This window comes from Carya illinoinensis, chromosome 10, assembly GCF_018687715.1.
Source record: "Carya illinoinensis cultivar Pawnee chromosome 10, C.illinoinensisPawnee_v1, whole genome shotgun sequence".
Classification (NCBI taxonomy): Eukaryota; Viridiplantae; Streptophyta; class Magnoliopsida; order Fagales; family Juglandaceae; genus Carya; species Carya illinoinensis.
The window spans coordinates 7,932,581-7,957,162 of NC_056761.1; the positions used below are offsets into that span (position 1 = coordinate 7,932,581).

The 24,582-nt window shown below is 37.0% G+C and overlaps 1 pseudogene; it reads right to left on the reverse strand.

Annotated features, from left to right (window-relative positions):
- Positions 1-404: 404 nt before the first annotated feature.
- LOC122279118 lies at positions 405-5,763 on the reverse strand (annotated as a pseudogene).
- Positions 5,764-24,582: the final 18,819 nt, after the last annotated feature.

The window sequence follows — 24,582 nt, forward strand, 5'->3', positions numbered from 1 at the left end:
AATCACTATTGGTGTTAAAAAGAATGACAAAATTGATACATCACATATTGGTGTGTTATCTTTCAAATTAAATTATAACGTCATTTGGATAGTGTGTGGAGTAAAGGTTTTAAATAGAATTATTTCATATATATATATACGCACACATATCCAAGAAATATGTCTTCACTCTGCAATGTTGTTCGGCTTCCTTCATCGAAATGTAGAAGAAAACATTATCTCTTCATGAATTGCAATTGATATCATGAGTACATTGCATGCACAAACATCGTTTGTTCCACTATTGCTCCAAAGAGAATTTTGCCCCTATCTGTTTACATTAACATGCATTGATCGATCAAACTATGTTTACGCGCTTGTAACCGTGGAATTAAATATCTAGATCAAATCATGTGTATCATAGAAGTATCAAAGATCTTAGTTGCGTTCTAAATTACAACTTCTGTAAAATCCTAACAAGGATAGCTAGAAAACAATAATTGAGTCCTCATGCATCTACTGAAGCTTCGACAAAGGTGCCTCCGCATCTCTCATTTGACGTACATACATCTCAATTAAGCCTGTACATAGAAATTAACTACAAGCTAGCAACACAACAAATATTGATCTTATTTTCTGAAGGCATGATCAAGAATTACCTAGCGAGGATATGGGTCAGTCATTGAACCCTCATTTTGTGAAGCTTGGAATGATAGGTTTAACGACATGTCTGATTCAACGATGCTATGCATTAAGAATGCAGGTCGCGAGGGTATGGACAGAGCCGTAGAATAACTGTTAAGCATTAGGAGGACTAAAGCCATTGTTGGTCTCTCAGCCATGTTCTCTTGAACACATAGCAATCCTATGTGGATGCATCGCATTATTTCAGTCGTTGAACAAACCCTCAATGTTGAATCTATAAGATTTGAAGCTGTTCCGTCTCTCCAGTTTTTCCATGCCTATAAGATAATATTACAGAGGCATAGACAATATATATTACAAAGAAAATCGGTTTAATGCAAAAGTGAAATATTCTAAAAAAAATACATTACAGTGCTTACATGGCTAAGAAGATTCTCTGTATTCTCTCCATTTTGGAAATAATTGTTCTTTTGCCCACACACCATCTCCAAAACTAACACACCGTAGCTAAAGACATCAGACTTCACTGAAAAGTGTCCATGCATTGCATACTCCGGAGCCATATATCCACTACATGAGGACGTACATTGGTAATGTTGATATTGATTGAAAATCTTCGTAATTAATCCTTCTATTAATTTATAGGAGACAGAAATATTTAAAAAATATTAGCATATATACTTACTAGGTCCCCACAATTCTCCTTGTATTAGCCTGAGTTTGATCTAGTGTAAACAGTCTAGCCATACCGAAATCTGAAATTTTCGAGTTCATTTCTTCATCTAACAAAATATTACTAGTTTTGAGATCACGATGAATAATGCGAAATTGAGAATCTTCATGAAGATATTGAAGCCCTCGAGCAATGCCCATTATGATTTTGTATCGAATTTTCCAATCCAAATGTAAACGCTTGCTTAGATCTACACATTCAATTAAGCATATATATATAGGAGTTTGTAGGTCAAATATATATACATATAAATATATATCCAAGTATGTTGGAACATACATGCAACTTGAAAAAATGTAATCATACCAAATATGAAGTGGTCAAGGCTTGCATTCGGCATAAGCTCATAGACAAGAAGCCTTTCATTTCCTTCAAAGCAGAAACCTAGGAGCCTTACTAAATTCCTGTGCTGAAGCTTGGCAACTAATAAGATCTCGTTCTTAAATTCTTGATTGCCTTGTTCCGAACTCCTAGAAAGCCTTTTCACAGCTATTTCTTGTCCATTTGGAAACTTGCCCTGAATAGATGTGTTCATGTCAAATGACCCCTGTCCTCCAGTAATTCAAGTTACAGATTCATGACATAGCAAGTTTATCATATGATCATCTTGTTCAATTACCTTGTAAACAGTACCAAATCCACCTTGTCCAAGTTTGTTTACATCAGAAAAGTTGTTAGTAGCAACTCTAATCGTGTTGAAGTCGATTTGCAAAGATTTAGTATCGTTAATTTCATCCACTGTGAAAAGATAAGTCCATAGCTTAATGATCAATGAGCAATTTATGTGCATAAAACATTAGCTTAATTCATTGTTACAATAGAGAATTTGATGTTATTCTTGTTCTCACCAGCAGTGCCTAGAACTAAACCAGAATATATATGCCAAAAAGTGAAACGTGTCTTAGTTTCCTTAGTGTTTAAGTTTTCTTATGATTTCCATATTTAAGACAAACCAAATACTCAACAATTAGGAAACAACGAACCAATTTTCAACTTATTTTCAACTTTCTTCCTTTGCTTCCTCATCCTTAAATAGATACAGGTGCAGATCCAGAAAATTAACACCACGGAAACAACAATCGCCACGACTATAATGATAGTTCGAGAAGAGTTACTCCCTTTTCCTGCAGAAACCAAATTTCAATCAATTCTGACTCAATGATTTCGAGGCTGAATTGTGAAAAGAAACGTTATTAGTAATAAAGTTTTGGAATGTAAGAAGATGTGCCCCAAAGGGGGCGTTTGGACTAGGTGCGTGGGTGATGAAGGATGATAGAAGTGGAAGAAAAGAAGAGGGAAAAGCTTAAGGCACCAACAATTCTAAAACCAAACATGCAGAGTATGACATCGGATCACCGGTGGCCTTCTTTTCTAGATAGATGAAGGGAGTTCATAGTTGCAAGCGTGACAGTTGTTGGGCATGCTTGGTAATTAAAAATTATGTAACTTTTAAGATTTTTTTTTTTAAGAAATGGAAATATAATTGATATTAATTTTTGTTAAAATGAATGACTAGAGTTGATTTTTTTATTATTTTGTTTAATTAAAGTATGTTGCATATTTGGATTTGAAAAAAAATGAACAAGTACAAATCGAAATTATATGAATTTTTGAACAATATTGAATTAGAAAATTCATCGAGAAATAATAATATAAGTATTATAAGTTATATAGAATACATCGAGTAAAGAAAAAGAAAAAAAAAACAGTGGGCAATTTCTTTTGTTGATGTAATTAATAAAAGTAAAATTGTACGTAGATCTACGGGAGCTACTGCTCATATTTTTTTATTTTATTTTATCTTTTACTTCGTAATTAAAGAATTATTTTATAATAATATTAACAATTTATTTCTTTCAAAACATATTTAAAAATATTAAAAGATATGTATAAAAAATAATAAAAAAAAAATTCACTTATACCTAACCATAACTGAGAGTGGTGGACGTAACACGGTATTTAATAAAAATCATCCAAAAAAAAAAAAAAAATGATGGACATGATTGAGGACGGGGTCAAGTTTGTTTTGGGTGAGTCGGTAAGTCGGTAAGTCCAGTCAATGTCTCGTCAAAAATGAAAAAATCTGGTCAACAATTCAAGTGGAGGTACTTAGGGTGTAAAAAAAAAAAAAACTAACTCATAAATGGGTAAATTAAATCGGACTAAATCAAATTAGTAGAATCGACTCAGTCTCGAGTTTGATTCGATTTAATATTAATTTTATTTTTTAAAAATTAATTTAAAAAATAAATAATATATAATTAATTTTAAAAAATATAAAATTAATACCGATTAGCTTTTTCCGCAATGTATTTGGATTTGGCAGGCTGAACTACTGAAGGCGTTGGGTAGAAATTGAGAGACTAGAGATGTGACATGTCGGCGTCTTGCAGGAAGAAGAAAAAAAGATATTGGTTTTGTAAGTTTGCTCTTATTTTCAGATATTTATCGACTTTTCATATTAATTAATTTCGGATCAAAATTTAGATTTTGGCCGAAATATTAGAATCCGGCCGAAATGGACCACAAGATTCAGAACGATCAGAATTGGACTCCAAACGGAACAGAGTAAACCATGTCGGTTACTATTCTAGCACTAAAAATTTTGGCCATTCCAATTAAAATGAAATGAAATTAAAAACTTTGCTCCTAAAACCTTATATTTTTATTTCTTCTTCTAAATGTTCTATCCTTATTAATCTTCACATCTCCCCTTCCATCGTACGGTCTAAGAGACATTTTCCTTGTTAAATGGTTGCCCCCTCCCATAGAGTCCCTTAAGCTCAACACTAATGGTATTTTTAAAGGTAATCTTGCACCTGCTGGTTGTGGGGGCGTCATTCGGTCTTATAATTGTTCCATTCTAGCTAGTTTTCCTGCTATCTTGGTTTGGATACTAACATTTTTACAAAATTACCAGCTTTAAGGATGGAGCTTATTTATGCTACTAGTAGATTATTGTGGAAACTAATTCTCTTCTTGTTGTGAATTGATTTAATAATAATTTCCAACCTCCTTGAGTTTATGCTGATATTTGCGATGATATCCATCATATCCTTCAAAAATGATATTATGTTTAGTATTAATCATATTTATAATATCTATAAAGAAGGAAATGCATTACAAACAGTGTTGTTAATCATATAGTTAGCTTTTTTGCTTTAGATCGTACAAGTATTATTAACTTCTGACACTTTAATTTGTAATATTTTTAACTTTAAGAAGTACTCTATTGCATGTTCCGGCTGATGTTTTTTAATAGTACTTGAATAACCTGGTTTTGGGATTTCTATTATAACCCCTTGACCCCAAGTAAGGTTTACCAATTTTATTGAGGTAACCGCTCATCTGTGTGTGTATAATATATATATATATATATGAAAAACTAGTTCTGTATTACCTGTTGGAGTAGCGTTATTGGCTGGTGGTGCTGACGCATCAGTTGTGAAGTCCAAGAAGGGATACGTCTCAAACCTGATATTACAGCTGGGCCAAACTACTCTCCCACCCCTCTTCCTATCACAACATTGTGGGATGGCTTCCTTAGCCCCGCGTAAGCAATCTTCGCAGTCATCCATAGACAAATCAGGTGTGCACTGCACAAGTGCATATAACGTTTTAAACTGTGGTGCGCTTGCGTTATTTGCAGCAAACTTGCGAAGAGAACCACCATCTTTAGCTTGACTAGTCAGGTTTTCCATCAAGGTCCAAAGAACACCATTGAATTTCTCCACATAATTGTCCAATACAGTATTCGGGTTCCACAGAAAGAATGGAGGAGAAGTTTCCATGACTCCATAAATTGAGCGATTTGAGTAGCGAAACATACAGTAGTCGTACCCAACAATTGCCTCCTTTTGATTGGGACAGAGCTTTGGGAAAAGAGACTTAGTTCTGTTGAGACAATCGCGGCAGACTTCTGAGTCAACATCGCCTCTACAAAGCCCGATTGCATGTACTTGGTTGGGGTTTTGGCCATACGAGAAATTGTAGAAGCCAGAGTTACTACCGGTGTCGGAGGAAACATCGGAGGAGAGGAGTTGATTGAGATTTGACTCGTAGGTACTGTTAGCCGTATAGTTACCCTTTTCATATAAACAAAAATGGTACAAGGGTTCATCAGACTGAGCGACGGCTAGATTAGTGAGCATGAAAATGGCGGAGAGGAAGAAAAGCCATCTCGAAGAAACCATAATGAATGCTGTGCCTTGTGTTTCGTGGAATGGCAACTTGAAGCTTTCATTTTTCGATTTCAAGAAATAATATACACGCATTTTATTTGTTGAGAAGCGTGAACTACGGGACGTACTGACTGTTACGCTCGTGCGGGTCCCATTTTTTAAAGGAAAATGCCAGGAGCCTGCTTTTGGGTTCCCGCTGAATGATTCCGCAGGTACATTTCTATTCTGACTTTTATTTTCTCTATTTTCCTTTCGGTGATGCTAGACTTACTTAATTATTATTTTTTTATTTATATTATGATTAAGAAAATATTGTTTAATAATATTGTAAATTTTATTATTTTTTAAAAATATTTAAAAGTATTAAAAATGATATGAAAAATATAAAAAAAAAACACTTTTAAATATTTTTTTTTCAAATTATTTTTTTAATACTTTTAAATATTTTTAAAAAATGAAAAAAATTTAAAATATTATTAAATAATATTTTCTTAATCACTATGTAAAAAAAAAAAAAAACAAAAAATTAAAAATTAAAGTGAGAAAAATGAAGAGAATGGGATGCCTATCATTTTCATTTCTATTTTTTTGTTCTTCAATTGCTAACAGCATGTACAAGAACTTTTATTTATTTATTTTTTTTCTCCTTCATTTACAAACGGTGTGTTCGGCCCTCTCATTCATTTTCCCTACCCCGCATGACTACCCCACCGATTCCCTCCATCTCCCCGACCTCCAGCTCCGAGCACTACTGCTACATCTCCGACCGTCTCCACTCCCATCACCCAGTTCGGCTACTTCAAAGTACTTGGAAAGGGTTTTTTCCAGGTAAATCTACAATTTTTTTTTTATTTTTTTTATTTTTTATCATTGTTTTCGAAACAATTTTTACTTTGTTTCCAAAACGGCCACAAACAAATTCCAAAAACAAAGAGATATCCACAAATCGCAAGCATTTGAACCCACAAATCCTTGATCTTCTTCTCGGTAATCTTGGAGGCGAGTTTGGCCTTGATAACGACGGGCTGGTTTGGCCTTTGAAGAAGTCAAACTGGGTAAGGGGAGAGGAGACGGTCTGAGCATTTTTCCTGTTTGTTGGAGCTGGAAGTCGGGGAGATGGAGGGGATAGTCACGTGGGGCAAGGAGAATGGATGGGAGTGGAGGGGAATGAACACTTTCTAAGCAATCGAAGGATGAGAAAAAAGAAGTAAAAGTCAGAGTACGCGTGTAAGAGCATTTGTTTGGTTAAATTTATTTTTAAATTTAATTAATATTAATATTTTTTTATATTTATCTATTTTATTTAAATTCAATTCTAAATTAACTATTTATTTTTTATATAATAATAAAATATTATTAAATAAATAATTTTTTTATTTAATTTATTTTATCACATTTTGTAATTCTACTAATTAAATATTAATAATAATTATATTCTAATTAAATTAATATTAAAAAAGTATTATTAAATTTTAATAATAATTATATTATATTAAATTAATATTATAAAAAAATATTATTAAATGTTAATAATAATTATATTATATTCAATTAATATTAAAAAATATTATTAAATGTTAATAATAATTATATTTTAAATGTTAAATGTTAATTATATTTTAATTAATTTAATTTATTTGGTTAGAATGAAAAATTAATATTTTAATATTTAATGAGTGAATAGTAGTCTTTCATCTTTAATTAATCACTGTAATAAAAGTTTAAATTATTTTAAATTTATCTAATCTAATTTGAACTATTTTTAAGTCAAATTATACAAAATTTGATTAAATATCTCATTTGGTTAAGGAGGATGCCCTAAGCAATTAGAGTAAAAAAAGAAAAATAGTAAAAGTCAGAGTACAAGTACACATGCGGGATCATTCAACGGCAACCAAAACTGGATTCCTAATTTTCCATTTTGAAATTTCTGAGAATTTCTATGACCTGAAAAATGGGTGCCATACAGCCACCGCCACAGCGGGAGTTACTTTTTGTATATTTTTTTGTATATTTTCTTTATATGTATTTTTTTTAAGCTTTTAAAATATTTATTTTTAAAAAAATTTATAATATTATTAAAATAATATTCATAAAATTTAAAAAAAAAAAAAATCTCAGCAGGCGGTGGGACTAGTTTAATCTTTTAAAAATATAGGGTTTAAATCGAATCTGTCTGACAAACTCTGTAAAATAAGATTAGCAGGTTCAAAACTTGTTTGTTAAGAAAGTTGGGTCAGACTCAGGTAAAAAAAATTAACGTAGGAAAGTAGAGTTGTATCGATCGTAGATTGATTTGATATATGTGATCTCATGGGCGGCGGGCGCGATTGTCATGATACTTGGGGCAGGATGGAGACTTGTTCGCTTAATATAGTATGTTGGGGCGTTAGCTGTAAAGCCAACTAGACATCGTACGATTTATTTTGTCGGTGCATTGAAAGTTGAAACTCCCAGTGCACGGGGAAAGGATTTTTTTTATTTTTGTCATAATTTAGAAAAGTCGTATTCGCTTTATGATTTGAATGATATATTACTAATCAAATCTTCTCTCTCTATATATAGCTAGTCATTATATACAACCGGTGGCGTCAACGAATTCTTCTATATACGGTCGTTATATAAAACAGAGACGTTTCACCCCGATTGGACTGTAAATTAGATTAAAACAGCCCTCTATTCATGTAATACCATATAGGAAAAATCAGTGTTAGACAAATGAGGTCAATCACATAGAATCATCAATTCGTTAACTCTATTTTCGTCTTTTCGTCTGCAAGCCCTTTTCCCCTTCTTGCATAGCACTTGTCTCGGACGCATCCCATCTCAGCACAACGCCAACTCTCACCCTCCTTTCTCCGCATCCCCGTTTGCCCTTTTGTTTTGTTTTGCTCCATCGTGTCCTGCATGACCAACGCAACCCCCCCATAAACACCTTAATCGCGATAACCCCTCGTCGCCGTCACACCGACCCAAGCACAGCTGTCGCGTGGTGACCAGCACCACCAAGTCGATTGGCCACCGTTTGGGCCCTTCGGTTCCTCCATCAAAACTCACGCCCAGCCGCATCGCACTTCTCACAGCAATGCCACCGTGAACCTCCCCACCAGAGCAGCCCCAACAGTGAGAACCACCACCACCAGCCACTGATTTCTGCCCAACCACCCCTTAAGCAAGTTTTTTTTTTTCCGTCTCTCTCTCTCGTTGCTTTTGAAGAAGAGAGTAATTTTTTGATTTTTTTTTTTTTTTTGTGCATTTTCGCCCAACCCCGTCGCACTTCTCACGACAACCCCGCCGTGAGTCTCACCACCAGAGCAACCCCAATGCTGAGAACCACCACCAGCCAGCCACTAATTTCCGCTCAACCAGCCCTTAAGCAAAACCTTTTTTTTTTCTCGTCTCTCTCTCCCTCTCGTAGCTCCACCATCTTACTCGTTCACTCACCCAAGCCGATTTCGCCCCTACGCCCACATGAATAATTGCCCAGATATTCTGGGGCAAAAGTACCCAGTTTCCAAAAACAAAACATGCACAAATCGGTTTTGATGAGATTGGGTTGTAGTTTCCTCTTGCGCATTTGTGTTTCTTTGAGAGATTGAATGCTTTGGGTTTTTACGTGGTGTGGAGAGTAGATTTCAGCGATAATCCATGATAATGAAGGCCCTTGAGAAACTTTGATTATCAAAATAATATGGAGTCCAGTGGTGAAGATTTGCTAACTGCAATAATCTCTTTGATGAAGCTCTTTTCCCTCGCGGCTATCGGTCTGGTTGTTGCCCACCCAAAAACCCATATAGAACGACATTTAAGCTCCTCAGCAAGCTTGTTTTTGCTCTGTTCTTGCTTTGCCTCATCTTTACTGAACTTGGTGAAAGCACTACACTTGAACAAAATCACAGAAACCAAGTCTAAATGGACCATTTTTTTTTTTCTGTTCAAGGGAGGGGAGTAGTGAGAAATAAATGACCATTCTTATTTATGCGACAATGTTTCTGGCAAATTTTTCTGGGCAACCAAACACCAAGTTAATGAAAGCAACGTCAGAATTTCAGTATATATTACAAGTAAGCAGAGAAAAATCTAGAATGAAATACCGGGATAAAATCTAGAAAGGGAAAAATCCCTTTCCCTTCGTTGTTTGGAAGGCAAATTCGAAAGCCAGAAGGCTTTGGTTCTTCTTATCAGGTGAGATGTGGTCACACCATCATAAAGATGAAATGCATACGTGGCAGAAGTGTATTGGCGGGCTGATTTTAATGGGTTATCAGCCCAACCGGTCAGAAGGTTTTCTCTAGAATGCAGTCGTTGATGCCACGTCTATTTAAAAAAAAAAAAAAAAAATCCAAACTTCACCTTTCTGGATTCGCCAACCTCATCATCGCCAAGCTAGTGCATCTCAAAATTTCAGGCAATGTAAAACCCATCTCTATTATTTGAGCATTAAGATATTTTCCTCCATTTGGTAGGCTCAACAATTCCATGAATGGTAATTTCTACACTTGGTAGGCTTAACTTCTTGAATATTTCGCTTAACAATTTCACATTAGTAGTTGACCCAAACAAGTACTAGAGATTTGGAAAATCCACATTCATCCAGTCTGGGACCTCAATTTTCAATACTTCCAAAATGCCAAACATTGCCTCATTCCAAAACCCCACCTCACAGTCGCAAACCCATCCAAAAACACAACCATTTGAACAAAAACTCTAGCACTAAAAACTCGAAATCAAGAAACAAAGCTCTGGTTCTGGGTTTATCATGTGCATCTACATCAATTTTTGCTTTCATAGTTGTGGCGCCCCCAAATCCCCACGCACGGACACGGAAAAATCAAGACGTCCGGATGGTGACATCACGAGTCACCACCCTATCGGCGATTCCCAAGTGTGTGTGTAAGCAACAAAAGTGCAGAGAGAAACACGTAGCGGATAATGAAAGTCATAAACTAAGTACCAGAATTTTTTTTCTTAGTTTAATACAAAGCTATTCAAAGCATACATAATAAAATATTACAAACTACAAATATAGTTTCAAAGCCAAATACAAAGCATAAAATTCAACTCAAAACTCCAGCGGAGCCGCATTTTCAGGCTCAGCCTTCTCCTCCTCCTCGATCCCTGCATCAAAATCTACGGTACCAAAAATTGGTGCCGCAAGTAAGTAAAATCTAAACACCGCTAGATAAAAACCTATTAAAACTCAAACAATATGCATGAGAGAATGCCAATGCACATAACCCGCAAAACCATATTTTTCCACGCACGCCAAAAATCCCATTTGGCCCAAAAACATATTACTTTCCAAATCTCGCCAAAAGTCTCATTTGACCCATATCCAACTCAATCCATTAACCAATTAATCCATATGCACCATGACCTCCCCTAGGGGTCATCCGCACACCCTGGCTCATGTGCCACACCGCGGGTAACGACCACGCGTATGACACCTAAACGAGCGATACCCAGTTTCGTGCCCCGCGCGTTCTTAGCCAAGCGATCCTCTAACCCTCGCCAGCGAAGGGCCATGGAGTAGGTACGTAGAGCGTTACCATCCCGCCCGCTCCCGTTGTCACCCAGCGATAATTCAGGGGACATCACTCAATATATTACGCTCCCGAGTGAATAGAGGAGCTCTACCGGGATAATACCCCATTCCGGCTTCGGGTCGTGATACACACACACCCGAAAATCCATTTAAGCCAACAAAACATGATTTTCTCAATTAAATAAAATGCACATGCATGCACCATGTAAATGCAACTACAAGGCACAAACCAACCAACCAATCACAAATTAATAAATCAAGCAACTCAGTCCTCAATCCATCCAACTCCCGAATTCCTCGGACTCAGTCTGGAATCAACCAACTAGCAGATAAATAATTATTGTAAGAGAAAAATATATTTAAATCTAAAAGTAGAGTTTGAAAAATACTTACAGCACTATACGGTAGTTTTTAAAAGCTCACGGCGTTGCAAACAGCGGAGGAAAAGCAACATAACAGTGTATTTTACACTGTGACCGTGGGTAATAAATTACCCACTTTCGAACGGGGACAAACCAAGACATGAAATTGATAGGGAATGGTCTAGGGGTGTTTATGAAACTAAAGGAAGTGAGCTTTGGCCGTGGGTGGCGGTGGAAACGGTGGTGGAAGAGCTTAAAGGGGCTGAACGGAGTTGAGCTTGTGGAAGCTGCTCCGGCGACGAATTGAGGCTGAAATTAGGTGGGTTAGGTCGGCAAGAGGTAGAGGAAGAAGCTGTGAAGAGGTGGTGGTCGGAGGTGGAACGACGGCGCAGGAATCAACAATAATCCATGCGACTTAGAAGGGGCGTAGGGGGCTAACGGCTGGCCGGATGGGGCTGGGATTCGGTGGGGTGGTGTGCCAGCCGGTGGGGAACTTTTCTGGGTGGGCGGTGCCGGCCACTTCGCCGGCGAGCGGCGGGTCTGGGCTATAGTCAACGGTGGCGACGGGAAAGGAAGGGAGAAGAGAGCTGCTCGAGGAGAGAGAGAAACCGGGGAAGAAAAGAAGAAGAAAAAGAAAGAAAGGAAAGAAAAGAAGAAAAAGAAAAAGGAAAAAGGAAAAAGGAAAAAGGAAAAAGAGAAAAGAAAATAAATGAGGTCCAATCCTCACTCCGGAAACCAAAAACTGATCCGCCGAAAACGATTTTAAAAATCATAAAATGACTAAAATAAATTAAACACCACATCAAATAAATAAAAATCAATTTAAAATACAATAATTTAAAATAAATAAACCAATATATTAATTAAATTAAAACCAACCATTCATTGAAAATACACATAAAAATGGGGTGTCACATCCTCCCCCTTTAAAAACAATGTCATCCTCGAAATTGCAAGATCAAACACCAGCGCCAAAAAGATACAAGATAAAAGTCCGAACGTATTTGAAAGATACATATCATCAACAACTCCCAACAAACTCTAATAGTTATTATCTTCACACCATAAAATGCTAATATCAATAACGTTTCTGCTTTACCTCCAAACTTTCATCTTATTTCAATTTTGGTAACCTAAAAGCCACTTCCAAAGTTAACCATCAATAAACAAAATTTGCACGATCAAAAGATTAGTCTCCCATTAAAATTTCGAATCACTACTAATTCCTCAAAATTAATACAAAATTTGAATTTCTAAGTATCTCCAAAAATCATACTTTCACACGCACTCTGATAACTTGTCAAAATACATAAAGGTTATATCCTCATAAATTAGCATCATCAAGTACAAGCTCAATCCACACTTAATCATAAGAAAACCTTTACCACATTTCCATAGAAAACAGCATACCTCCAAAAACCACAAATCTCCACTCCTTCCTCAGTTGGTCATCGCTGCCCAAATCAAAAATCAATATTCCGCAAAAATATATCCATTGATTGGTGACAGAAATCAATACTAATCAACCTCCAAGTCCCAAATTGAAAACACATATCATCCCAAAATACATCTGTCTCTTCTAAATATAAGGAACACATCCAAAAGGCCTATGTCCTTCCCAACCAACCAATGAGAGCGCCTATAACTTCTATCCGATATCTCACACTTCAAGCTCATTACCTATATTTTGGATAACATCTAAGCTTGTAAAAACTAACTCACTATAAACTACCATTGACTTCACCTAGACATAATCGAAACGCTCTTAGTAACTCACCCACCTACTTGTACTCTCAAAAACTCTAGTTTTAGCACAACTAATTCCTTCAATGGCACTTCACAAATAAATCTCAAGACAGGCCATACTGTTTAAATCTTCAATCCATCAAAAACTATTAAACAACACTCATGGATCTTAATGCTTTATTACTTCATACTTATGATTATGCTACACACCGTTGATGCATAAGTTTCAACTTCCAAGATCACACCACACATGTTGACCTAACAATCTCTTTTCAAGTTAAATAACAATATCCCTAATTCTCCCAACTGGATACTTGATCTCTAAAGAAAAGTATAGCCTCACAAATTTAAATTCCTATGATTTCAAGTCGCAATTAATTCTCAAGATAAACACACCAGTTGTTTCAAACCATCATCCCAATGGGTAACCCGCTTCGACTACACATTCCGTTCAACTTACCAAACAACTCAAAGTCAAAATCTCTTGAATCTAATATTATCACACAGATTCTTCTTCAACTCCTACCAAGCCAAAAAAATAAATGAGACTAGGACCAGCATTCCCTGAAATCCATACACACTTACCATTACTACTCATCAATCTCATGCACTCTTAGCCAATACCAAAATCACTCAAACGTACAAGTGATTCATTACTACATTTCTATCGTCTGGAGTTATATCCTCAACTCAATAAGAATCATTCCTGAATCTACTCAACTTATATCCTTAAATCAGCAACTAGCCATTGCTAAAAGTTTGGTACCGAGAATGACCTTAAACCTGCTAAGAATCCATTCCCAAAAGTCTACGGATCATATAGCCTCAAATTCAATCGTATTCAATACCAACACAAAATCTACTTTTTCCAACACCCTGATGGACCTATATCTTTCGAATTGATAAAAATCATTTCCTAAAATCTGCTACTACAACCTTGAGTTAACAATAATTAATTTTTTTTAAACTAGCTCGATATCTTCAATCTTCAAAGAAATACACGAACTAGATCATTACCTCCCATCCTCAAAGAAATCTACTCTAGAAAAATTTTCATATCAATAACTCAACTCTAATCAACCCCATTTTAAGGGTTACAAACTAATCACTCACTAGAGTAGATCAAGCTACAGCACTAAGTCTGTAAAACTAAGAACTCAATTCTTATTATAAATCAGTCCTTCAACTCTACAATTCTAAAACCTTAAATCAAATAAGAATCATCTTCCGGAACTTCTAAGATCAAAGAACTTACATCCCATAATAAAACAATCGACTCCCAAATTTTCAAATTCCAAAACATTAATAGATAATAAATCATTTTCTGAAATTCTCAAGATTGGTGGCTTTAATCCAAAATATTCACCTTAAAAGCTTGTAAAATCTAAAGCCTCAATTGCTACCAAATTACTCATCCGAATCATGAAATCTAAAACTCGAAATTTAATTATTCCCCCCCAAAGCTTGTCGAACCTAACACTTTAATTACCATAAACTTATTTTCCTAAAATCTATAAGGCCCCAAACCTTAAATAAAATTCCCTTAAAAATATCCTTAAAGTTCGTTGAACCTACACTCTCCTATACTATAGCCTCGATACATAAATTCTACAAAACCTTAACCTCAATCATCTTAAGCGACTTAAAGCTAATTCCTCTCCTCATTACTACGTGAGTTCCCACCTTACAAAGATTGCCTAAACCATGACATTCCTTTCAGACCTCAACATCATACAAGCAAACCACATCGTTAAAAAATTCAAGCCTACTACACTAAATGTTCATACCTAATAATAGTATCCTCGATTATACCGCCTTCTTGCCATAGCGTAACCCTTTCCCCAATCTCAAGTCCGAACAAAACAAGTCAAAACAAATAACACAACACACTTCCAAATCCAACATTAAATTAAATTAGATCCATACCTGTAATTACTCCAGCATCATGGGTCGCTGGTGCCTTATCATCAACATCTCCGGGCGTAACAGCATAAACTCGGGCTTGCACTGCTTGCCTTTGATTTGTTCCTCCACGGCTTCCTTGAACTCTAACGGGGCACTCACGAGCGATATGTCCCACTTGGCCGCATCGGTAACAATGGGGTCCACCACTTAGCCGACACTTACCCTCATGAGCTCTATTACAAATTTCACAAATTGGCACTCGTCCTCCCATACATACACCTGAGGATGCTTGTGGTTGAGTCCCAGTTCGCTGAATAAATTTCTGAGGCGAACCCGAACTACTTCCTTCACTAGAAAAACTCCACCTCTTATGTCTTGGAGGGGAGCCTATACTCAGGTTATTCTCTCGCTCTACAAGGGTGGCCACGTCCACTAAATCCTGAAAAGTGGATATCCGGTGGCTGACCACCATTCGGCGTATATCAGGACGTAGACCCTCCTGGAAACGCTCGGCCTGCATCTCCTCCAAGGCGATGAGGTGGGAAGCAAATTATCCAAATTCTATAAATCTCCGGGCGTACTATTCCACGGTCATGCTCTCTTGGACCAAGCTTGAGAACTCTCTTGCTTTTTGCCGTCTTACAGAAGCGGCAAAAGATCCCAATTCTGATTCCAGCATTACTCTCTTCGTATCCCACCACTCAGAAGTAGTGTCTTGCAACAGATAGCTGACATAGAGTACTTGTTGCATCTCAGTGCAACCACACACCTCAAAAGTTCTCTCTAAATCTCTGACCCACTTTCCAGCTTGAAGTGGATCCTCTCCTCCAGTGAAGTGTGGAGATCTATGCACCAGAAAACGCTCATAGGTGCATCCAACTTGCACCATGCCACTAGCCCCTCCTGGTAGCAGCCAAGGCCCTCCTTGTTGTGGCCAAGGACCTCCTTATTGTGGCCAAGGCCCTCCTTGTTGTGGCCTAAAATTTTTTTGCATGAACTCAGTCATATGCCTTATTACTTGGACTATGGAATCATCTCTCGATGTATCATCCCCGAGGCTCTTGAGTAGACTTCCTTGGTCTCACCATTTTCCTGCCACAACACAACCTTTGACCTCATTTTTTGAAAAACAAATAAAACCAACACATAAAGCCAAAAACAAAAACCAAACCACATAACAAGAAAACAAAAAGAAACCATCATCCAATAACATAACTACATAATTACAAACAAGTTAAATCAAATAAAACAAATCAAATAGCAACTATACTTAAAATAAATTTTAAAACACAACTTTAAAGACATTTTGGCACTCCCTACGGGACATGTGATTTTATCTAGAGCCAAACTGCTTTGATACCACCTGTGACGCCCCCAAATCCCCACGCACGGACACGGAAAAATTGAAACGTCCGGATGATGACATCACGGGTCACCACCCTATCGACGAGTGTCAAGTGTGTGTGTAAACAACAAAAGTGCAGAGAGAAACACGCAGCGGATAACGAAAGTCATAAACTAAGTACCAGAATTTTTTTTCTTAGTTTAATACAAAGCTATTCAAAGCATACATAATAAAATATTACAAACTATAAATATAGTTTCAAAGCCAAATACAAAGCATAAACTTCAACTCAGAACTCCGGCGGAGCCGCATCCTCGGGCTCAGCCTCCTCCTCGATCCCTGCATCAAAATCTACAGTACCAAAAATTGGTGCCACAAGTAAGTAAAATCCAAACAACACTGGATAAAAACATATTAAAACTCAAGCAATATGCATGAGAGAATGCCAATGCACATAACCCGCTAAACCATATTTTTCCACGCACGCCAAAAATCCCATTTGGCCCAAAAACATATTACTTTCCAAATCTCGCCAAAATTCTCATTTAGCCCATATCCAACTCAATCCATTAACCAATTAATCCGTATGCACCATGACCTCCCCTAGGGGTCATCACCCTGGCTCCTGTGCCACACCGCGGGTAACGACCACGCATATGACACCTAAACGAGCAATGCTCAGTTCCGCGCCCTGTGCATTCGTAGCCAAGTCATCCTCTAGCCCTCGCCAGTGAAGGGCCACGAAGTCGGTGCGTAGAGCGTTACCATCCCGCCCACTCCTGTTGTCGTCCAGCGACAATTCAGGGGACATCACTCAGTATATTACGCTCCCGAGTGAACAGAAGAGCTCCACCGGGATAATACCCCATCCCGACTTGGGGTCGTGATACACACGCACCCGAAAATCCATTTATGCCAACAAAGCATGATTTTCTCAGTTAAATAAAATGCACGTGCATGCACCATGTAAATGCAACCACAAGGCACAAACCAACCAACCAATCACAAATCAACAAATCAAATAACTCCGTCCTCAATCCATCCAACCCCCGAACTTCTCGGACTCAGTCCGGAATCAACCAACCAGTAGATAAATAATTATTGTAAGAGAAAAATATATTTAAATCTAAAAGTAGAGTTTGAAAAATACTTATAGTACTATACGGTATTTTTTGAAAGCTCGCGGCATTGTAAACGGCTGAGGAAAAGCAACGTAACAGTGTATTTTACACTGTGGCCGTGGGTAATAAATTACCCACTTTCGAATGGGGATAAATCAAGACACAAAATTGATAGGGAATGGTCTAGAGATATTTATGAAGATAAAGGAAGTGAGCTTTGGCCGTGGGTGGCGGTGGAAGAGGTTAAAGGGGCTGAATAGAATTAAGCTCGTGGGAGCTACTCCGGCAACGGATCGGGGCCGAAATTAGGTGGGTTAGGTCGGCAAGAGGTAGAGGAAGAAGCTATGAAGAGGTAGTGGCCGGAGGTGGAATGACAGCACCGCAATCGACAAGAATTCGTGCAGCTTAGAAGGGGTGTAGGGGGCTAACGGCTGGCCGGATGGGGCTGGGATTCGGTGGGGTGGTGCGCCGGCAGGTGGAGAACTTTTCTGGGTGGGTGGTGCCAGCCAAGTTGCCAGCGAGCGGTAGGTCTGGGCTGGTCAACGGCTGCGACGGGAAAGGAATGGAGAAGAGAGCTGCTCGGGGAGAGAGAGAAATCGGGGAAGAAAAAGAAAGAAAGGAAAGAAAAGAAGAGAAAGAAAAAGGAAAAAGGGAAAAAGAAAAAGATTAAAGAAAATAAATGAGGTCCAATCCTCATTCCGAAAAGCAAAAACTGATCCGTCGAAAATGATTTTAAAAACCTTAAAACGACTAAAATAAATTAAACACCACATCAAATAAATAAAAATCAATTTAAAATACAATAATTTAAAATAAATAAACCAATATATTAATTAAAAATAACCCTTCAGTGAAAATACACGTAAAAACGGAATGTCACAATGGCTATCTGCATGGGTTTGTTGTACAGAGGAACATACTTGCAAGACAGAAGAAATGGGCAATCTCCAAACTGGTCCAATTGCTCTTCAAGTACGAGAAATCAAGGTCATTTTCATTCGAGACGGAGTTGGAAAAGTCATGGGTCGCGGACATCAAAGAACCAACCTCAACTCTAGTTGTGATGTTCGAGAAGCCATTGATGAATCTGACCTTTAAAGATCTAATCGCCACCACTTCACACTTTGGCAAGGAGTCCTAACTCGCAGAAGGTAGGAGTGAGCCTGTGCTTGCCCCAGGCGACTGCCTATAGCTTTTTTTTATTACTAATAAATAAATAAATAAATACACTCAAGGTCCGGTCAATTTTTAAACTGAAAATGGTAGTCTCACAGTTTTCAACTCCTGCTGACAATTTTTTTATTTATTATTTTTTTTTAAATATTAAGGGAGTGTTTTTTAATAATATTATAATTTTTTAAAATATATATTTAAGAATATTTAAAAAATACATATAAAAAAAAACCAAAAAACAATTATTACATAAAATTAACGGTGCTTAGTGGTAAAGGTAGCACCGTCCTTTTCAAACAAGATTTTTATTTAGGAAAATGCCACGCCCACCACTTGTCTATCCCGCTTGACATGGCATCTCTTAATAGACTAAACAATTTCATCATCTTCAAGCGCAAGAAACCTGTTCCTGAGCTTGGTCCTTCTGTGTCCTCAACTTTCCTAGAAAATCCTAGCCCATAATTAGCTTTGATCTCCATCGCCTCAAACTACAACCCATAAAAACTTTATCTCGTAAGCTTGGATCTTTGTCATCTAAACCTTCAAACCCATTCTTGTGAAAATCTTACAGATAAGAATGAAAATTTATTTCGCAGTAATGGGACTTCCTCTTCCTTATTTATACACATCCCCCACTAAAAGTGTAATGAGACTTCCTCTTTCTCCATTTTGTCTTCTAATGGGGGGACATCCTCCTTGGACTAAGCCTAGTAGGTTTTTTTGGTCGTGTATATTTTACCCTCTCCATAAGCCCATGATTCTTTAAGGGTCATTTGTTCCAAAATAGACCTTGAGAATCTTTCAATATGAAGCTCGTAGAGAAATAAATCTTGGGAATGGGTTCCTGGTTATATGTGAGCATGGAGCTTAGACGTGGTAGGTAGTATACCTGACACGTAAGATGCAAGCGCGGAGTTTGGACGCGATGAGAAATGTACTCGATTGCACAAAATATGAGCATAGAGCTAAGTGTGGCGGGAGGTGTACTCGATTGTGTAAATGGCAATCGCGAAGCTCGATGTGGCGAGAGGTATATTGGAATGCGTAAAATGTGATCGCAAAGCTCAGTGTGGTGGGAGGTATACTCAACCTTGTAAAATGTGCACGATGGTGGTCAGGCAATCAAGTGACTTTCCCGCTTACTTGAGCACTTGGGAGGCCGGGTGTGTAATAACTCGTTCATTCTTTCTTCAATAATTACGAGCTTCAATCTACGTGCCATACCTCGATGGCGTGTTTTAAAAGATACCAAACAAATCTTAAAGCAAGTTTGATATTTTAAAACTTATGAATATTTTAAATATTCTGAAAATATTTATATGTGATATTTTCAGTGTTATTGGACTAAATTTGTTTTTAAATAACACAATTATAATACTTTTGAAGAGCTCCAAAAATATTATAATTGTGAAAAATTATTTAAATTAAATATTTTACTCATTTAAAATTATTACGAGATTAAATTTATGTTGAAAACTTAAAATTAATTTAAATGATTTTATTCTCTTCATGTGATTAACGAGACTTCATCATTTTAATTAATGATGAAGGAATATTATTTTATAAAATAATTAATGATGAAGTGTCCTTCATGTAGTGCGGCGATGCACCGTGTGACGCGCGCCATAGTGATGTGTAGCGTAAAGTGAAAAAAGTACACGTGGCGTGTGCTCTGTGTTGTGTAGCAATGCACCACATGGTGTGTCACGAATAAAAGGATGGTTGCGTGGCTGAGGAGCGTAAAGTATATTGTATAGCGTTGAAAATTGTGTAACAATATCCCGAAACAGTTGTGGTGTGTCCTGTAGTCCAAGGTGATGGGTGCCACCTTGTGGTTGACTTATGGCTGAGAGTATGTGTGAAGTGGTGGAAAAGTGTAAGAGTAGTGCAATGGAAGCATGACTGGCATCGTGCCATAACTTGGGATTAGTCTCGAGCTACATGATGTGACAGAGGTGCAATTGTAGATGCAATCCTCTTGTTAATTGTCGGGATGAACTTATACAAGGTCGGAAAGTAGGAAGAGTCCTCCCGACTGGGTCTAAGCAAGTTGATATCAGAGTATGGTACTTGTTCATATAAGCAAGCTACCAATGGACTATGTGTTAGTCTTAGTGATAAAGGGATAAGGTACATGTGCCTTTGGCGAGACACGTGTACCGGACGGGTTTACCATATGTAATGAGTAATCTATCCTCAGCATAGTTACACAGTGCTTTAGCCACAGAGTTGGCTTAAAGTCGTGTGACATGTATGGATGGGAATGAGGATTGAGTATATGCTAAGATACATGAAGGTAGTAATGGGTAAGTTGTCTAGGATTGGAATGTATGACTTAGTCAGTCTGAGTCATGCGTTGGCATGTGGTTGATAGAAGCATAAGATGAAGGTCTTAGTATCTTAACCCTAAGGTGAATCATGGAGGTTTACTTTAAGGAATAAGACTCCGAAGGTTTTAGCATAGTAAATGGCACATAAGAGCGTAGGGATGGACCGAGAGTGTTCCAAGTGAAGTATAGTTCTATTTCTACTATAGCTGCTAATGCATTAGACAGAGAATGACGTGATATTATGTGTATGCATATAGGTTGCCATCTGACACGCACACAAATGGGCCACATGGAATGAGTATGGCATGAAGTCCAAGTAAATATTGCGTTCATACTCTTTTAGAGTTTTCTACAAGATAAGAAAATGAAAATGAAATGCTTTTCTTTACGATGCTTTATGATCTGACACGAAAGACGTTTTAAGAAAGAATGCTAAGTATAAGTTTTCAAGTATACATACGTAACGACTCTCATTGGCAGCCCTTTTTCACTCACCCAAAGTATGTAAGTGTATGCATGTGGATGTATGTTATACACGGTATATATTGTATGTATTTTTATGAAATGAAATGAGAGGCCTCAACCCTATGCTTTAAACGACGTGAAGAAAGTGTTTTAAAATGTCCCTATAAAAGACGATGCTTTAAATGATGCCATGAAAGATGTTTAAGCCCATGATTTTAAAAAGAATTTTACGAATGAAATGAACTGAAGGACTATAAGAACTGAAAAGGACTGGACTGTTAAAAACTGAAAATGACTGAATGGACTGAAAATGAAAAAAAGGACTGAAATTAATGAATGGAACGAATGTTTAATGTATAAAAATATGTAACGGCCATATGAACGAAAGGAAAAGGTACTGAAGAACTGAACTGGGCAGATTGCAATGCCAGGTAAATAGTACTGGTAGTGCACCTAGTGCTGCACCCTGACAGAATGGATTCCAAACCCGTGGCCATGGGGGAAATCAGGTCTAAAAGACTGCTAACCCCAACACACGGGGTGTAACAGGGTGCAACGGCCAATAAAAGCGATAAGAAATAATGAATGTATACTTGTTAAGAAAGAATGCATGTATGTATGAAAAGATATATGCATGAAAAGACTTTTTAAGAAATGAAGGCAGCAAGGTGTGGAGAACTATTTTACAAAAGAAAACCCTCTTTAAAGAAAAACCCCACCTCGCAATGTTTTAAAACAAATTGAATGTCTGTGCATGATATGTATGGAGTGATGAATGCATGATTGAAAACCTATGTTGTTATATTTTAATTGTATGAAATAATACTTACAAGTCATCGACTCATTGTAGTTTTAATGTGTGCCCTCCCAAGGACAAGATGAGCAAAACGTGTCAAGATGGGCACAACCCAAGGGGAAGAGCATGAAAGCCTAGGCACGTTATTTTGTACAAGAGATTTTAATTATGAAATTTAAAGTTTTCCGCTGTAACTTTTTAAATTAAAAAAACAAGTTTTATTCATAAACATGGAGTCTTTTGTATTCTGACATGAAAGGAAAAGAAAATTTTCAAAAGGAACTGTAATTCCCATCTATTTTCATAAAATCATTTTCTAAAGTACCCACCACAAGGACGGGAGTTACATGGCGGGCCCTGACCTTTCCCGCCTATTAACTTGTTATGAAAATGGTGGTAAGCCGGGCAACCGAAAGACTGGACCCGCCTGCCGTTGTCAAAAAGCCTATATTCACCCGACGTTTTTGTTTTTGATTGTGTTGGATAGATTTTCCTTTTCCATCATGAACTGCTATTGAGGTTTCGATTTTATTATCAGTGTTGGAGTTTGTAGGAAATCACCCATGCAAAGTGATCAGGGAGCCCGTCAACTACCTGGATCAACTTTAGGCGGTTGCTGTGCCTGTTGACTCGTTCCCGAAGGTATCCTTCACAACATAGTTATGGAGCTTGAAGGCTCGTTAAATTTTAAGGCTCACACCCTAAGAAGTCCTAATTGCAACGATTATGGTATGAGTGTTGTGGAGCTTGGAGGCTCGTTAAATTTGAAGGCTCACACCCTAAGAAGTCCTAATTGCAACAATTGTGGTATGAGTGCATACACCTGGCATTTGCAGGTCGTGGAGATGTTGTCTTGTTGTTCTTCACATTCGCCCTCATAGATTGAGGGCACTACAAGAAATACCCACTTTTCCAGTGGTTAAAATCGCCATAAAAGGTGGCTTTTTTCGACAAAAACAAGTTTTAGCATCGGTTTTGGGCCACTGCACGTTGGATGCCAAAGTATGGTTACAACTTCTTTATTGCGTCGAATTCATAAGTTCGTCAATAACAACTATTGTTCTATCAAAAAATAAAACGATGAAAAAGGAGTAAAAATCGATAGAAAAAAGTGGCCTAAGAGATTGCCTAGTGGTTGGTTAAAAGTTTTTGCAATGAGTTGGAATCACCATAAAAAGTAGTTTTAATTACTGCAAATACTAACAATTACTTTTCCCAGCAGCTCCATTTCTCGTTGGGAGCTATTTATCTCAACGATTATTTTAACGATGTGAAAAAAGTTTTGTGGCAAGTAGGATTCATTGCGAAAAGATTCAGAAGCTGCTGAAAATATTGGAGTGTATCATTTCCGTAGGAATGTTTATTCACTGCAATTATTTATTTGGGTGGTATTTTTTCATCGGAATTGATTTTTTTGGCTGAAATGATGTTGTCAAGAAATTTGTTATGTAGTATATATGATCAAATAGTAATTGCAAACAGACCAAAATATCGTTGGAAATACTTTATTAGTATTGTTGGGCAAAACTAATCAAAATTGGTTACACAATGATTGTTACTTTATGATAAATGCAGATTATATACATGTGATATTCTCACCAAATTAATCTACTATATCATTTTCACGAGTTTTGCTATTTTCAAGTAATCATATATTATAACATCTAATTGTCACAAATAATCACCATTACGTGGCTGAATGAATATTCATAGGCATAACTTTATGAAAAAATGACTTTAATGATAACGAAAAAAAAAAAAAAACTAGAAGGGACACAATTCCAAACATTTTCTAGAACATTGTTGTCCATTAATCTTCATTGATGAACTATTGAAGTCAAGCAAATATATGGTGGATCAACATATGCAAATTACTGGATAAACAAGTCTAATTAGCTTAAAATTTAATATATACATTTTAAGTAAAACCTATTACTTAAGTCACATGATATCCAGCCAATACAGCCTCCCATCCAATTGTCCTCATATGTTGGCATAAATAACCTGAAAGTATGGAATCTATGATGGCTGGGCTGCTTTGCTTGAACCGGCCTTGCTGTTCACACCTACTTATCCATCCTACCATGCTTTTTCATAAATTGAGCTTGTACAAAAATCTTCTTGGATGGTTGTATTTATCAGCTACCCATAACTTGAAGAGGCCTAGAACAATAGAGGGCAAACATTAGTGATAACTACAATTTTAAGCACCATTTTCTTATGTTATTAACCTCATCAACAAAATACTTGTCAGAC